The sequence below is a fragment of the Pinus tabuliformis genome, chromosome Q (assembly GCF_031772625.1).
Source record: "Pinus tabuliformis cultivar Carrire ecotype Pingquan chromosome Q, CPIR1, whole genome shotgun sequence".
NCBI classification, from domain to species: Eukaryota; Viridiplantae; Streptophyta; class Pinopsida; order Pinales; family Pinaceae; genus Pinus; species Pinus tabuliformis.
Genome location: NC_142296.1, coordinates 409,543,690 through 409,563,325, shown reverse-complemented (window position 1 = coordinate 409,563,325; position 19,636 = coordinate 409,543,690).

Genomic DNA, 19,636 nt, shown 5'->3' with positions numbered 1-19,636 from the left:
CTTATGCTTTTGTCACGCTTTTTAGAGTAAGCTTTCATCTATTGTGTAATCTCATGATCAACAAGTCCAAGAAGGTAGTTCTTCCAATTTGGGTTGCCTAAGAGGCATTAGATCACATAGTAGCTGCAAGTTTTCCTTTCCATGCTTTTATGATTCTTTCTTATATCACATCTAATGTATACTCAGTTGCTTAAGTCATTTCAAGAAGATGATTTTGACATATTCCTATATTGAATGTTCACAATAGTATTTGAGCATATAGTAGATCATAGTTGTTTTTATATTGCTTGCTTTCATTTCATAGAATAGGATTAGTTTTATTTTTGATAAAGAATTTTCAAGGATAGGATATGAAGTGATTTCATTTTCATCTTATCAATGAATACAATTGTATCTAGAACAATGCTCTACTTTTCATAGACACAGTGCCGACCTAAATTAGACTAACCATTCAAGTTTTTTATTTGATTTTATGCAAAGTAAGTTAGTTGAAGTACATTTCCTTTTCTTCCTTCTTAGAAATTAGTTTTTATATTAAACATCTATTAGACTTAGTTGATCATTGATACTTAACATCCATTAAAATAATTAGGCATAAAAGACAAAACCCTCAAACCAATGCAAAAACATACTCAAGGAAGTAAGAAACAAGGTTAACTAAGCACATATTGTGCACCACACTTCATAAGTTTACTAACCCTAGTCGATAATTTATGTTAGCAATTTAAGACATTAAATTGATTGAACATTTTGAAGCCGTTGCTAGGGAAGTGTAATTAGGAGACCTTATTTCTTACATCTAAAAAAAAACGATTAATAATTTCTCAAATATGCTCTCCTCCCACGCTTTGTGTGATCTGGAGGATCAAAAAAATAATTTTTATGTCAAAAAAAAATTAAACATAATAAAACAAAAGAGAAAAAACCTTCAAATATACAAACCTTCAAGCACCATGCAGCTATGGAAAATTGCTGAGACTGCCCACTCACTGCAAAGACAAAGCCAATTGGAGTTCAGTGAGCAAGGTTGAGTTTTAATTCGATTAAAAGAGCAGTTCACTCTCCAATATATATTTTAATCGTGACTGTTAATCATTAAAAACCAAATGCCACTGAATGAATCCTGTCCTTACATTGCCCACCATTGAATCATGTAGGTGTGATGTGGATAGTTGATCCTTGAAGCACACATACAATCATTCTCCCAAACCTTGAAGTTCCTCATTCTGGTTTCTGAGGAAGAGGCATCAACAAATATTTCTTTCTTGAAAGGCTGGACGAGGTGGTGCTGGTGAGAGACGAAGCGATCCAGGAGCAGAATCAATGTTTGAAGTTTGAGCAATCCAGAGGAAATTAGCTTCGAGTTGATGCATCAGAGGGACTTCCAGGCATGGATTATTATGTGAGAATTGATAGTTGAGGCAAAAGCAGTGGTTTCAAAAGCAACCGTTCGAGATGGAGATGAAGGTCCACCGGTTTATGATCCAATTCCATATCCAGAGCAAGCTAGACCAGCCACTCAACCATGGCACCTCCATGTTGAATCGAAGCAACCTTCCAAAACCTACAAATCAAACCACACCAATTGAATTCATAGTGATCCCTAGAAAATGCAACAGCATAAACACACGATTTTAAAATGAAAATTATGAGCAAACCTAGGCGAATTAGAAAAATCCAAGACATGGGTTTTTTCTGGAATAGGGTGAATTAGGTAACCAAAAAATGGTTTTTCGAATTTCACAACCGTTTGAGTGAATTTTATGGTTCTTTGGAGCCTTAGTTTCCAAACTACATGAGGAAAACAGATTCTTTTAGTGCACGAGGTTTTGTTGGCAATAACACATTTAATTCACTAAGACTTCTAGTTAAATAATGACTCTTTCTCCTCCGCAAAATTTCAACAGATTTACCCTCCCAATATGGCAAACCTTAGCACGTATTCATGTAGGTGTGATTCACATGGGAGTACCAGCTACGATTACTCAAAATGATTTTGTCAAATCGAAACAGGAAGATCCTACAACAATCAGTTCTGAAGGATGAGCGAATCTCCAGGATAGATCCGCCAATGGAAAATAAGAATATGGGAGAAACACTAGATGAATTCTAAAATTTTTATTTTAAGATCTTGATCTACGCCAGTTCCAGTTACAAATCTGTAGGGATTTTTTATTTTTTATTTTATCAGCTAATGAAGGCATTCCAATTTTGAAGAGGCAACGCTAGATGGAATCACGAAACCTGGCAAAAGTTGGTCTAACAGAATGAAACGTGCAATCAATTTTTTGAAGCAATTTATAAAAATGAAAATACCTGCAAAATAAGAATTGATTTTTTTATTTTTTATTTTTCTTCGTACAAGTACTTTTTCATATTTTTTCCGCTTCAAATATTCTTGAAATCATGTTATTTTTGCAGCACAAGATGATGATTCAATAATGACTTGTAGAACATTGGAAAATTATTTAGATGATTTTTGAACATTTGGCATTAATTTTATTGGTGTATATTTTTCTATGAAGTTTTAACTTGCAAGACACAACAAATCTTTGTGATGCCAATCATTTTACCAAGCACAATGCATGAAGTCATCCAACAACAGGGAGTTGATTTATTTTTCATGATTATTTCTTAAAAAATGGATTGTTATCGATATCATGAATTGGAACGAATATAACACTTTTGATTTTCCTTAATCTGTTTCATTTGACATTCAATTTTTACATAAGAATCAAAAAGCAATTAGCTATTTCTTTTTTAACACACTTATGTTCTTTGTGTCAAGTTTTTTTTTTGCAAGTTTAGGATGATTGAATGATCAACAAGGAGATTAAATTGTGACAACAATTGGTCTTCAAAAGACCAATCTCATGAGAAACATAAGAACAAGTCCATGTCCATATTCATCAAAACCATTACTCTTCCTCCCTTTTGAATTATAAATCCAACCAAGCAATTTAAAGCAAGCCACAATTATTTTTCCCAGCAAGAGTTAGTTGTTCATTTTCCTTCATTCACATACACTTTCCATCTACTCCACAAATAAAATCAAGAAGCTTACTTTCATGCTTATTGCCCATTGTCATTATTATTTTCCATTGTCATCTCCCATTTTCATTTTCCTTTTCCTATCCTTTTCATTTCGCAAATAAACCCTGCTTCAATGCAAATTATTGAGATCATAGTCATTTGAGTCTAAAATCCTTGCCAAAAAACACCTTGAGGTTTGCACGTCTTAATGGCAAGTCCTCATGCCAATGAACAATGGGAATACATTAATGTTCCTTTTTCATTGGATCTTCTAGGTACTCGACAACAACAAAATTATTTGTACCTAGCAAGATGTGTTTGGGCATCTTGACTCTCATTGTCGTTAATGGTGAGAGTTCTCGTGTTCACTAGTGGCATCCATTTATGGCCACTAAGTCAACAATTTCCTACTATGTTCGACATCAGAACATCTATTCACATAACAGGAATTGTGGCAATGAGTTTTGAAGACATGAAGACTATCATTTTCAACATTTTGGAGCAAATGTAGAAGACATGCAACTGTGGAATCAAATGACAGCTGCAGAATCAAATAACAACTACCTTGAAATTGTCATTCACTTCCATTACATTTTCACTTATATTTCCATATTGTCACTTTCAATCCACCTCTATTTCATTACATTTACCTCCATTTCATTATATTTACCTTACAATTATCATTATTGGGTCACATTTATGTTTTTCCAAACTTGATTAATTCTTAGCATTTTTAAATGAATTTATGGTTAAAAATTAGAAAATAATGCGCATATGCTTATACCTAACAAGTGGGATGAGATTGTTGACATGTGTAAGTCAAAAGGAAGCTTCTAAAATACCTTTATGTGGCCTCCCAAAACCAAATTCAAATTTGAGTAGAGAAGATCATGGTATCATAATGATATGTACCTCATTTCTTATTTGTATTGAAACTCTAAGAAGACATGTGTCTTATCATTTCCTATTTTGATTGTAACTCTAGAGATATAGGGAGAGATTCATGGACTTTCATTAATGAGAAAATTTCTCATCTTTTTGTATAAATAGGGGAATTTTTCTCCTATCAAAAAAAGAGGAGGAAAAGAAGAGAAAGAATTATAGAATGTTTTGTAACAAGGCTTGAGATGGAATGGGATGTAAAGTGAAGAACTATTGATGTAATGAGATTAGGAGTGTAGATTTCCATTATGTAAAGTTGTGAGTTTATCAATAAAAAAGGTTCTTTTCTATTATTGAATTTTAGAGTGTGAGTTTTGTGAGTTGGAATGCTATTGGACAATGGAAGAGCCCCCATCAACCATGTGCATCCCTTTGTAAATTTGTAAGATTAATTAGATTGTTTTACTTTGATTCATGAAAATAATTTAGCTTTCCATTGCAAATGTTATTTTATTTTTCAAATGTAGATTTACCTCAATGTGTAATTTTATGTTTCCTAAGAGCATCTCAAGAAAGTAGTGTTTTATCTATTTTCTAAAATTGGATTGCTTGAAGCATTAGAGCATACAGTGACTTAGTTTTCTTTCTCATGTCTTTATAATGCTTTCTTAGATTCAACTTTACATTCACTATTTAACCCTGTGTTTTCCAAAGAGCTTCTCAAGAAGGTAGCATTCAACTATTTTCCAATATTGGTTGCTTGAGGCATTAAGAATAAACAGTGATTTAGTTTCTTTCCTTATGCTTTTGTCATGCTTTTTAGATTAAGATTTCATCTATTGTGTAATTTCATGATCAACAAGTCCAAGAAGGTAGTTCTTCCAATTTGGGTTGCCTAAGAGGCATTAGATCACATAGTAGCTGCAAGTTTTCCTTTCCATGCTTTTATGATGCTTTCTTATATCACATATAATGTATACTCAATTGCTTAAGTCATTTCAAGAAGATGATTTCGACATCTTCCTATATTTAATGTTCACAATAGTATTTGAGCATATAGTAGATCATAGTTGTTTTTATATTGCTTTCTTTCATTTCATAGAATATGATTAGTTTTATTTTTGGTCAAGAGTTTTCAAGGATAGGATATGAAGTGATTTCATTTTCATCTTATCAATGAATACAATTGTATCTAGAATAATGCTTTGCTTTTCATAGACACAGTGCCGACCTAAAGTAGACTAACAATTTAAGTTTTTTGATTTGATTTTATGAAAATTAAGTTAGTTGAAGTACATTTCCTTTTCTCCCTTCTTAGATATTAGTTTTTATATTAAAAATCCATTAGACTTAGTTGATCATTGACACTTAACATCCATTAAAGTCATTAGGCATAAAAGACAAAACCCTCAAAACAATACAAAAACATACTCAACGAAGTAAGAAACAATGTTAACTAAGCACATATTGTGCACCACACTTCATCAGTTTACTAACCCTGGTTGATAATTTATGTTAGCAATTTAAGACATTAAATTGAATGAACAATCCTACTTCATAGAAAAATTTGTCTCATCTCATTTGTATCTTATTTTCTTGGGAATTCAACAAGTTATCTCACTACTGTAGCAATCTTGTCACTCATGTAGTAGACTTGTAGCAATTTGTTTTCAAGATTTTCCTTGCCTAGATTCACTCCAAATTCATGGTAGAAGTAGAATTATAGCTTATGAAGGCTCTATGGTCACTTTGGTTTAGTTGAGTCTCGGTTCCTTTTCCACAATTTATGCAATTAGTCTAGATTATTTTTCCGCAATTTAATTTATGCAAAGTGTGATTTCCTTTTTGCAAGAGTACTCCAGGACTTTCCTTTCTTGAAAAATAGAATATATCTCCTTTAAATGTCATTTCATTTCCAACAAGATAGATTAGATTTGCTTAGTTTTCATTATGCTTTACATCTTTTCAAATAGAATAAATTTCCTTCCCGCCATTCACTTTCCAAGTAGAATATATTTTCTTATTGTTATTTACCTTTTGCAACTTAGTTTTGGCGGCTTACCTAGATCTTTGTTCATTTGAAGTTGTTTCATTTCCTTCTTTCACTTACATCAAAGCGAGTCAGACTAGGAAGAGGAAGGTGTCTGCTGCACATATAATGTTGGCCCTTCTTAACCTCAGGAGTTGCAACATTCTTGTTGCAATACTGGGGCTCATCACTTGTTGTCCTACCATTTTTTTAATTAGAATTTCATTTTTAAACTTTTACTCTTCATCTTCAAAAGGATGAATAATAGGATATCGCAATGGCAAGTGTCTTTTTATGTAGGTTACTCAAAAGAAGGGTTGTAAGAAAAATGGGACACCACCAAATAACCACATAGGAGTGTGGAAAGAAAGTTGATTTCAAATGAAATGAATCAATAAAACTAAGATAGACATCATTTCTAGAGGTTGTGGTTAACATAATGATTGATGAGATAGTGGGTCAAGTCACCCCTAACCCCAAATTCTCTAGAGAATGTTATGAGCATAATATATAATATATAATTAATAATTAATTATGTTCATAAAATTGTGAACAAATCGACATATTACCATCAACCCACTATAAAATATTGATTTCTAACTGCACCAAAAGATACCACCACAACCTGCCTAACAATTAACTAAGGCATAAATCAGAAGGTAGTTTGAAGGCAAAAATTTCTAGCATTGGCTCCATGAGAATCCATGACAAAAAAATAGTCACAAAAAATAGCTTTTGTTGTTGTGGCCATAAAAGATGAGACTCGTATCATTTAATCGCTGGTTAGTTATGCTGTTGTTTTCATTAATATTCTCTTTATAAAGTAATGAGATAATATGATACAGACTTAATATAATATATGCAACACATTTTATTTATTTATTTATTTATTTTCGAGAAAATATCGAGGCAGATCTACCTGAAGAGATCACTTCCTGCCGGCTTATTAGCAGAACCTAACCCCGAGGGCTTCGAGGAGAATTGACCCATTGAACTCCCATTAGCGAGGTGCTTTAGCGATAGTAACTCATCCAATGAACTAACTCTCAAGGCTATCATATTTGCAACATACTGGTGAACACTATAGATTTAAAATTTTAAAAAAAGAAAAGAAGAGAAAAAAAAGATATTAAATAAAGTGAAAGGTATATAAAGTCAATAAGAATTTTAATATTGAAGTAATCATTTGGAAAGTGAATTGATTTTTTGATAAGGTGTTATATTAGATATCATTTTTTTTTTGGGATTCAACTACGTTAAGTAAGTCATTCACGTATGACCATTTCCATGAGAGGTAGTCATAATTGACTAATTTCTCATGATTTTTGAATATTTCACTTAGCACTCATTGCATCGGATGATGCTCACAAGGGTGAAGAAGTGGGTTTGAAACTAGTGAAATGAATCACATAGCGTCAGGGCTTGCACCCGGTAACTAGGACTTCTCAGGAGGTCACGGTTCACCCATCCTAGATCGCCTCTGGCTCAAGCGCGCTTAATTGTGGAGTTTTCCCCACAATCAAGCCCACTTAGCTTGCTACCCCGTTTAAACGCTAAACCAATGACCTACAATGATGTATACAAATACCATAACACGCTGCCAAACACATTGTAATTACATGGAAACAATTGATAGTGTGCTAAAGCCATCTGATACAATGTGAAAGGAATAAATTCAAAATGTTGATGAACCTTTTAAGCTATGATGCATTGAAGGAATCTCTATCAAATGTTGCAAATGACACAACATTGGAATGAAAGAAGGAAAAATTTAATTGTTGCAATGGTGTTTTGGTTGTGTAATAGCATGTGCTCTCGCCAAATGGTCACGTATGTTGAAAGAAACTTGTTGAATGGTGGAATTACATTGCATTGAGAACATTGAAAAAAAAGCACTGAGAGTCTCATTTTCTCTGCACATTTACAAGGTGCTTTGGTATTTCAAAGTCCAAATCCATTCCTTTGTCGAATTCTCAGAAAACAAAGTCAACTTCTCCTTGGTGCATAACACATTAATAGAGCCTAGCCTTTAACCCTATGCTCCTGAGTCTACGCCATGCACTATCACTTACGTTTATATTTTTGAATGGAGTTGTCTTTAGTGTGACTTTTTAGACTTTCCGGCACCGGAATCCGGTGGAAAAATTTGAGGTGAAATTTTGATTTGTGTTATTTAAACTAGTTTTTTGACTGTATATATGGATTCAAAACCCTGGAAAACCCCTAGGGCACTTCGATTGCACAGGATTACCCATCAAGTTTGTGATTTCAATAAATTCCTGCCGGATTTTAGAGAAATTAGACCGGAAAAACCTATCGTAAAAGCTTCCAAAAAATCACACTAAAGACAACTCCTTTTTGAATTATATATTGCAAACTCAACTTATATTTTTTTTTGTTGAACAAGTTATTCTTTGAACAAGTTAGTGAGTGTATCAACCATTAACTTGTTTGAACTTTTTAGCTCTTCCTCATCCTTTTAAAAAAACTAGTTTTGTAATGGAATTGTCATATAAACGTACATATGTTCTATTGTAATGATAAGGTTTTGTATGAACTTTCTTTCTTTGCAAGAAATTTTAATTAAATCATCATTTTTAAAATTTTGGTGAATAATCTACCAATGTCTCATTTGCTTTTTGCTCTTTGTTTGACGCTTCAAAAATATTTTGAATAAACTTTCTCATTTTTTTAGTTTACCTTTATTTCTTTAATATAAATTCCAACAAGGGAGCTGCGAAGCAGCAAGTCCCTGTCACTAAGGCGAAGGATTGTTTGATAAATAAAGTATTAAAAAAATTAATATTAAACGACGAAGCATTATAAATATTTTCTGGTGGTTGGTAGTCACGGAGGGTTAAAATGTGATATGGGCATAAGGTTATATGGTCTTCTCTACTAGTTGTTCTGATTGATAAATATGACTGTCATAACTAGATTAGATGTTCATGGGCTTTGGTTTGTGTTGGAATTTGGATTGGTATAATTTCTTTGTTGTTGTTGTGTGGATGGACAATTAACAATGATGTACATCTCTCTTTTCATGTTATTTCCTTATTATTTCACATGTTTTGTAGTTTTATATTATGTGCTGATTTTAACTTTTGCTTGAATAGTTGATGTTAATCTTATTATCCAATTTCTAAGCAGGATGATATTGAACCAAATATGTTTTTAAGAAAATTCTGGTATTTTTTGTTTGGTTTCCTTATTGACTTTTTCTTTTATTCATGTAGCTATAATGCTTGGAAGGTTATCACAACAAGTAAGCTCAAAAGTTGGGTTTGTTTGTATATGATAAAAAATATTGCAATCAATAGCTTTATGGATTTTAGTTTCTTGCACATGTGTTGTCATCATCTCAAGTGATAGACTTTGCCTCATTTTTTGGCATTTTGTGAATTTTGTTAGAACTCTTTGTTTCTCATTGATTTTTAGGATGACGATGAGGCTGATACAATTAGTTGTGGCACATTACTTGAACCAAAATCTCTGCAAGCTAGAAACAAGTTATTAATCCCCATTGCTTGGATTTCAAACGTTGACTTTTGACAATTGGGAAGGATTGTAAAAACCTATTGAATAACATCATTTGAATATCGACTTTGAAATTTTAAGATTCATGACACCCTTTTATCACAGTTTGACTTCCTAGGTAACGATTCAATTCGACATTTCAACACAATTGAGGTAGATAAACAAGTCTACCAGGTGATTGGTGATTTCAAAAAGGGTAATGATGGACTCATTTGGAGCATCAAATGTTGGATAGTACCTTATGATTTAATTGTTTCATCTCTATTATAATTATACTTATATGCTTCAAGTAAAAGTGGCGAGGATGGTACCCGGATGCGGGTGACATAAATCAAAGTTAATGGGAGCATTTACGACTGCCGGCACATCGTCCTGCAGCCTCAAGCGACGCGCTCCTCTCCCGATTAGCGCCAAGCCCAAGCAGGTTCACCTTATGTGCAATTACTTCATCTTGCAGATTGATTTGATGTTCCTCCTCGATAGCTATACAGTCCAGATGGTTCTGAACAGGCAACTTGCAGCACCTTTATTTACGGTTTGGTGTTCGTATTTTGGTTATGGCCTTTCCCTTCTGAAGCATCCCCGCCGAGGAAATTCCTTTGCTCAGTGGGAAAAGCTTACGTTCATTCAGGCACTTGATTTACATTGTTCTTCCCCACCCGAATGGTCCAGCTATATTCACTGCTGTCTCCTCTATCCCAGGTTTCATTTCTGGCTCAGTATTTTTTGGGTTGGCAGAATGGTCAAGGTCCGGCAAAGATTGCTGAGCCGTCGTGGTGGAAGCCGAGGAGGAGGAGATAGCAGGCGCTCTCAGACTTCTCAGCCTGCTCCTCAAGCAACGACGCCTCCGGCTAGTCCCTCGCGCAGACCGCTTCCGTATCATGCTTTTCAAAACTTTCATTTCAGGTTTCAGAGCAATTTAAATCGGCCAATCATCTCTGCTGATATTTCCATAATCTTCATGGAAGAGGAGTCTTCTATCCAAGCCTCTGCAAATGACATGGAAGACTCATCCCAGGAAGGTCTCAGAATTGCTGGTCGCCTCAGCACAGAGCAACAACAGGGCAACATTGGTCAATCAAGTAAGCAAGGTGGTTCGAAGGAAGCGGGAAAAGGAATGGCGGATAGTTCGAGCAATGATCCTCTGGATATGCAGCCGGTTGGAAGCCACCATGGCGCGTCGGCATCACTGGAAGGCGACAATAGCTCAAGCAGCTCTCTTCAGGCCTCGAAGCCCCCTGGTGGCAGCGGGGAGGGTGAGGAGATATGCGGTGGTGACATATGGTATGGCAACGAATGCCCGGTGGAGGAAGTGCCAATGGACCAAGACAAGCTCACTTGATGACTCCCGGTGGCCTTCTCAGCTCTCTTTTGTCTGGTTTTGGGTCTATCATTTTTTATGGTGTTGTTGACACGGTTCTGCTTCTGTTACTCTATTTTTGCTTATGAATTTTTGGTCTGGAAATGGGAAGATCTTAACCCATCCTGAATGTATGTCTCCTGTAAATGGTCTCCCCAAATATGGGTTAGTTCGGTCAGTTTTGAAAGCATGCAGGTCCTCTATGTCGAGGCTCAGTCCTCCTTGTAATTTTATGGTTACCTTATATTAATAGATTTAGCATTTACTGAGAAAAAAAAAAGTGGTGAGGATGGTTTGTTTGATAAACTTGACACAAGTAATCAAAATGCTCATCTCAAAGAAATTATGCTAGGCCTTACAACAAAAGTCTTCCCTAAATGTATTATATTAATGCATAAAGAAATCTTGTTCAACACCATGTACCTCCACCAAAGTGGTGTGAGGAACATGAGGCTCCTATTTTATCTATATATATATATATATATATATATATAAGATATTTAAATATTGTTAATTTGAATTGAAGTGTTTATATTTGAATGTAAATGTTTGTATAACCATGATTTATATCTTTTAAATATTTATAATGCTAAAATCAATACATTTGGAAAAGTAGTCCATGCAATTGGCCCATCCTCTAAACACTTATCTACAATGACATTGTCTTCTTCCCCTTGTCCCTCATACTCTTCGTTTTCATTCTCTCTCTTAAAGCTACTCCATGTTCTCTTCCTCGTGTCTTGCATGCCTTTCTTTCAAGTCTATTCAACACATGTAGGATAGGGTGTTCATCCAAGTCGACATAGATTAATCTAGCATTTCAACCCCCCTACTTTCAATTATGCTTGATAAAAACATAATCAATCCCTCATTGGTCCAGTCTATGCAATGGTTTTAGCTTGTTCAAAATTGGAGAACAATCATGGTTGGGCTTGCCGATGAAACCAAAGGAATGGTGACTGGGCTTGCCGATGGGATGAAACCAAAGGTATGGCGACTCTAAAAACATAAATAACGTCTCTATTCTTTTAGAGAATACAATGTATCCACAAAGACCTTGCTCTAGCTCGGCAACACAACCCTTTCTCTCATATTCAATGGCAATTCCGCAGTATCATATTCGAGAGTGGAAAATGTAGAACCACACATAAGTTCATTAGCTTTGGAGTGCTTTGAATTTATTAGAAATGACAAGAAATTTATTTTCTAAAACTCAAGTAAACAGAGCAAAATACATGAACATATGGATAATATTAAATGTGTTGCAGAAAGAACATAGGTACCTGACCCACTCAAATTCATCATGCAAGCATTCCATTTCTGTCCTCAACGAACTGGCTGCTGCATATCAGCCCATGCTCTTGTCAACTCCTGTGTAAGTGATTGTACTTGAGACATTAATTCTTGCCTAAAAACACCCATTTTTTGATTATCTGCACGTAACTGCATAAGTTCTGCTTTTATTGGCTCCAAGTCACACATTTATGCTTCTAGCTTAATAGACTTTTCATAAACTTCCTTGAGGTGGTGATATTTATCAACCTGCATATTATTAGCTACATGACTCAGGTGTTGCAACACCTGGTTGGATGAAGCTAGTTCTTGTCGTCAAGCAACATGGGTGGAAACAAGTTGTTGGTTCTCCACGAGTATTCCCTGAATCTCTTGATTCTGTGCTACAAGCCTCTCCTATAACAATGCAGGGTGTGGAAGCACAACACCTGACCCTCATGGAATTATGATAACTAGGTCCAGGGGCATTTCCATACACAAGAGAGAATTCTACATAACTGAGAATTCACATATCTATAGTGGCTAAAGTGGTGGCCATTAATACATATAGAAAATGGAAATTTGGCTACCACCATACAAGAAAAATTGAAACATTGAACAATGAATTAAAATTAATATGTACCTAAAAACAATTCTTTTGTTATGCTCCCAATTCTTTTGTTATGTTGTGTACTCCAGGTGGTTCAACATGTTCAAGCTAAGCTACAACCTCCATATTGAGCAGGGATCCTTTGTAAAGAGTTTCCAAGAATTGTAGAGGAATTTTGTTGCTGAAAATAATGAATGCATGCAAAGAATTGCACCTTCAAGCCATTAGTGCTTTCCTCAATGGATTGGCCTTAGTGCTTTACTCAATGGATTCCACAAATTTCAAGGAAGGAAATGCAATACGTTCCATTAGAAAAGATAGGAACCTTCGTAGTCACAATCCTAGTAATTTAATATCTTTCACTTTGGTGTAATTGAATCATTGAGCTGAGATTGTGCACGTAATAGTCTAGAAGATAAACCTGCTCCACAACCCCTTGGTTTTCTTACATTCTTTAGTTTTCATACCTCTACATATAACTTCATGAATGTGATCGAACACCACCAATTTCCGTTTGAGTCCACATGCCCAATTCAAAAACCAATATGTGGCCCTTTACCAGGCCAATGATTTATACGAGGACTACACCTCCAATCCATCCTTAGCGAATCCCCATCCAATCCATACATGAGTCCTAAGCATTTAACCCTTCCGTTCCAAAACTACATGGACAATATTTGCAAGTCCCTGATTTACCCTTGGTCGGTATGGTCAGGTGTATCTCCAGTAGTAGTCTCTACCGCATTAATAAGAATAGCACGCTTCCTTTCAGTTGGTTTAAGATCCCAAGACTCTCATATAGAAAAAATAATGCGTCTTTCTCTTTAGTCTTTTGTTCAGGATTATCATTCCTATATTTTGTTTCAGGAAAGTAAAAAAAGCAAACAGGAAGGTTGAGAAATAGGTGGGAAGATATGGCTCTTGTCCTATCAGTCTGATCAATCTGAAGTTCAAGGCCAGGAAGGCAAATCAAAGGCACTCAATATTGAAGGATCATTCACATGAACAAAATGAAGATGTAAAGATGTGCTTGCTAGGTTTAAAACGATGGAGTCTAGATGTCATAAAACTTACAGGGCGGTGGAAAGTTTGAGACCTTACATAGCGGTGGAATGTTTGAAATGGTCTCATGAAAACATTTAATATTTAATGTTACTAAATTGATACTAGCATTAGTTTATTTGTCAAAAAATGTTAATGAAATGTAACTTATAACCTAAGATATCCACTTCAGGAAGAAGCCAAATAAAATTTCAAACTCAAATATAAGATAAAATTTGAAATGTAATGCATGATTTGGACGAAACTTTGGTTTAAAACAATGTTATATCTTCGTTTTCTATGCCTAACTAATTCACTATCACAAATCGATTTCTATAATCCCTACAACTTGAAGGGAAAGGACTAATAATATAGATGTTTGGATTTTTTTTGGTTTAGTGAGCTTAGGGATGTTTTTCTAGTTTAAATCCCCAATATTATAGATGTTTTTTTTTTTAGTTTAGTCAACATAGTGATGTTTTTCTACCTTAAATCTTCTCTTTTTAAGATTAAAATACCAACGACATTTTCTAAATTAGTAAAGATTAAAAATAAATAGCTTTTCAACATCAAATGTCCATTTATGTAAGGAATTAGAACTAAAGATTACCTTTTCCACCATTACAATCTGGAAATAAATTTTCATGATATATCCATTGATGCAAGGCGCTAAAGCTAAACTTTACCTTTTCCATTACTAAATGATGTAAGGTGTTAAAGCTAAACTTTACCTTTTCCACTGCAAAAATATTATAATTGGATTTTAAGTGTAAGATTATCATCATATTTGACACCTTGTTTCCTAGTTGTAATGCTTCTATAAAGCCTCATGATGATGGGCTTGGTATTGTTTGTGAATTTCCTTCCTTTCCATTAGATTTTTCCTTCTTCAGTTTGTGCTTGGTAGGTTTAAACTACTTTGATTATGAAGAATAGATGTTGAATATAGAAAGAATAGATGTCCATATTCCTAAATTGTTGCATACAATTATTATTTTTGAAATTGCTATTTTTATTTATACTTTTTTTTTTTTTTAAGTAACACTAATGAGTTATTTCTTATTGTTGGACAAAAAGTAATAATTGTAGAGAGTTATTCTTTATCCTTTGGCAAAAACTAGTTTTGATTGGCATATGAGGGTAGGGTTGGGGGAAAATATTGAGTAAAACATACTAATATGAGAGTGGAAATGGGGGTAAATATTGGGAAAAATATAACATATATCAAAATGAGGATGCGGGGTGGGGGAAAATATTGGGTAAAGAATAATAATTATTAAAGCATATTATGTTTTACCCAATATTTTACTCCATGCCCCACCCTCATATTGATATGTATTATGTTTTACTCAATATTTCCTTGCACCCATACCTTCATATGTATAGTTTCCCTTTTCTAAATGTCGGGTTTTGTAAAGGTAATTAAAGGATGACAATGTTGCAGGGCCAACATAGTTATCATGCCAAAATTTCTTGATCTAAATATCCCATTAAATTTAAATGTAAATTGTTAAAGCTAAAGAAGAGGACAAGCCTATACAAATCCCAATGTTTAAAAAGATAACTTGCTTGAGGAATCTTGTAAGGGGGATTGAGAAGTTTCCTATCTTTCCAAAAATTAATGTTCTAAACCTTGATGTTTTAGTTGAACTACCAACTGCCAAAGTAGCTATAAGAGAGATGGGGGAGGAGGTACTAGACTGCCCCAAGCATGGGCTGCGTACCATGTGACATGTCCTGGTTGACTCCATAGCCCGAGGAGGGATCCAAATCTCTCATATATGAGGCAACGTTCATAGGGGAGAGTTAGGGAGATTGTAGATATTAGAGACAGGGGAGGTGTGTTGAATGGATTGGATGTCAAGCATTGGGGAGACCGTGAGTGATCATGGACACGAATCCTTGTGAAACCACCATGTGTCACAGAGTGGTAGTGACTTGTGAATGCATCATAAGTTAACACCCAATAAGCCTATGTTTGGAAGCTGGACCATAAGGTCCATGCTTGAATTGTGTTAGCTAAGGAAACCAATAAGGAGCTCAATTGTTTGGTAATTTTTGTGCACATGATGCATTGAAGAGAAGGAGAATAGTTGAGGGACTATAGGAATCAATGAAGGGATTTCCTTATGTGTTTTTCATTGGCCATATTTTGATGTGTGAATATCCCAAAATCAGTGCTTTAGAGGTGGCATCGTTGTTTCTTGTAAGTGAAGGAGAGTAGCCTTCATATTCTATATCTTGAATTGACCCTTTGTTGAAATTCCTTTGATGAAGCATCCTTGAAACATTAGATCTAGGTTAGGGGCGCCTAGCTGCAAGAAACTTGCAGTGTAGCTATGCCAATGGTTGGGGAGCGAGTGGCTATTCCTTATTTAGTTTATAACAAATTCAAGTGGAATAAATAAGTGTATTCATTCCTTGTAAACAAAATGTAAATTCTATTAAATTCTTTCAATTTAATGCTATGCTAGTTTATTGTGTATGTATGCCATTGTAGGATGAAAGGTTTTTATTATTTCCTTGTCGAATAGGTATGATTAGTGGGTTGAATATCCAACATGGTTTACTTGAATGTTGTAGTGAATTCCTTTTATGAATATGGAATTTGTGTGGAATTGAAGTCTTTCACTTATGTTATTTGAGATCATTGTGTTTTGTATGTTCATGAATGAGGAAGTTAACCTTGAATGTAACAATTGTAGTTATTTATTATTTCATCAATGTTGTCATGTTGAATCATTGTGTATATTATAATGGTGAAGTGAGATTTGTAGGTTGTTAGGAGATTATGGCTCTGTAGGTAGTTGGAGGTAAACGAACATGCAACCTCTCTGTTAATAAGAGATGGAGATGAGGAAGTTTGGTGCTTGCTTGGTTAAAGGCAAATAATTGTTTGGATTTGGAAGAGGACAAAGAGATCGAAACTATTAGAAGTAACTGGGTAGACTTGGTTTACTTCATGAAATTTTGAATCGAGAAGTATCAACCTTGACCTTTAGTCACATTGGATGACATAATCCATGATCATGAGCCAGTCGGAAGAGGAATTATCAGAATATTGAGCCATTAGAAGAATAAGAGAAACACCCCTTTTAGGAAACCTTGGTGTGGTGTGGCTCTATTTTATGGGCATAAATTTGATGACAAAAATCTTGTTAACTGGGCACATGAGTTAACTGCACTAGACATCGAAGTGCTGATAAATCGTCATACCAGGACTTTATATAAATTGGGAATACACCTTTTCATATGAATTTTGATATGGCGGGGCTTTGGTACGTTAAGCTATTAACAAATGTGGACTATTGCGAGAGTGGGGTGTGGCCAAGGGATGTTTCTTGTCAATCGCATGGGTTAATGTGGCCTTAAGGGGTAAATATTCAAATGGGCATAACTTTGTGTGTGAAGCTTAAAATGAGATACACTTTATATTGTTGGAAATCCCTCAATGAGTAGATATTATTGCATTATCGGGATTGTGAGTTTAATAGATGAAGAAAGAAAGATGAAATTTGATAACCCCATCTTCATAATAAACCTCAAAGGTTGATTCTAGGTACCTTGCATCCTTAATCAAAGTTTAAGGGGATAGGTATGTTATAATATTTTTTACATGTGTCAAGGGTGGGGGTGGGAGGAATACTGGGTAAAGCATATTATGTTTTACACAATATTCCCCCCCCAACCCCACCATCATATGTTTTACACAATATTTCCTCCCCCACCTACCTCACCCCCAAGTTTTAACCAATATTTCCCTCCACCTCCACCCTCATATATGGGGAAATATTGGGTAAAACATATGAGGGTGGGGGTGAGGTAAAATATTGGGTAAAACATACTAATTTTTACCCAATATTACCACCATATGAGGATTAGGGGTTGGGGGGTATATTTGGTAAAACACAGGGTGGGAGCTGGGGAAAATATTGGGTAAAACATAATATGTCTTACCCAATATTGCACTCCACCCCACCCCATGTTTTACTCAACATTTCCCCTCACCCCCACCCTCATATACGAGTATAATATGTTTTACTCAATATTTACCTCCACCTTGACCCTCATATAACCCCACCCTCATATATGAGGGAGGGTGTGGGGAGAAATATTCAGAAAAATAATATTTCCCACCAATATTTCCCCAATATTGGTTCTACCCAATATTTTCCCCCACCCATAAATATTGGGTATAACATATTATGTTTTACCCTCATATTCCACCCATCTCCACCCTCGTATAAATGTTTTACCCTCACATTTCCTCTCACCCCTACTCTCATATATGAGTCTGGGGGTAAGGGGAAATATTGGGTAAAGCATAATCATATTGAAAACATACACATCTTACATTCAGTGTATTAATGAGATAAGTTTGGTGGAGGTGGGTGGGAATATTGGGTAATACATAACCACTTTGAAAACAAATATATCTTACATTCATTTTATTCATGCAATAAGTTTGCATATGAAGTTGTTTCCCTTGGAGAAAACTTATCTAACACATTATCTTTCATCTCTATAAATAATTTGTTGTTGACTCAATTGGCTTTTGGTTTGTTCTTTGGAATTTTTTATTCATGGTTATACCCTTCACATTCTTTTCATATGTATGTATGTACACATATATATGAGTATGCATGTATGCAAATGTGTGTGTGTGTGCGTGTGCACACACACATATGGAAATAATAATAATAATAATAATAATAATCTCTTTTAAGGTCGTGACCAAGCGAGACACCAAATTGGTGTATGATACCCCCTTGTTTATGGACATGGGACCTCCCTCCAAGCAACAATTTGATTGTTAAAGCCTATAGAGGCATACATTTTCTACCCTCCTCTAGATTTGAACTTGTGAACTCTCAAGGAAGCGCTTGTTCTTAGCCATTAGGCCCACTCAAGCTAATTTTGACCACCCATGGGGGAATTTGAACCAACCACCTATCACAAGGAGTGCCTTACCAATGCACCCCTTCATTGTCAATCATTAAAGCCAAAAAAATGTTTGGAAATATTTATTTTAACACAATTATTTTGAGTAGAAATGATTGCTTTGTTCCCACTTTTTGTGGTTTTTCTATAGGAAATAATGATATTACGGTTCTCTATTGAAACTAAGGTCTTCTATCATAAAGTTAAAATTGATATATTGTTTAGGACCACATTAGAGGAGGACAATAGGGTGTGTATGAATTTTATAACATTTGTATCCTTGTAGAAAGGGTGTGTTATTTACCATTAAACCATAAGTTGATGGACAAACTTGTTGGCACCATAAAATCCATCCTTTTTTGAAGTGGATTGAGATTTTTGTTATCGTTGGATGATTTATTATGTTGTGCTTTCATATATGTCTTATTATTATTTAAAAAAATTACATATAAGATTTATAATGTTTTTTCTTCTTCTAATTTGTTCTTAAACATGTATTCTCAATTTCGATCTATTATTATTTCCAAGTTCATAGTAATGGAAAATTATAGATATTACAAGTAATGAGTGATGAAAAGACAACCTATTTATGTTGCAAGTTTGTTAGACCCTTTAGACCACACAATCATGCATCATGCTTATGGCTAATTTCAAAGTTTTTACTATACACAACAAGTTCTTTGTAGAAACTAACTGGTAGAAACCTCTTATAATCTAGTTACAATATCAATCATGGTTTTGTACAAGCATTTTCCTAATATGCTTGATTCATCCATTTTGGGTTTTTAATAGGCATTTGTAGACCTAAAACCTATTCACTATGTACTTATCAAGCTTCACCTTGTGTGACTTGCGATGGAGCTCCAACAATTGAAATATTTAGTCTTCTATATTTTGGTGGCCTTTCGTAATCTAGTTTATGGAGTTCTTT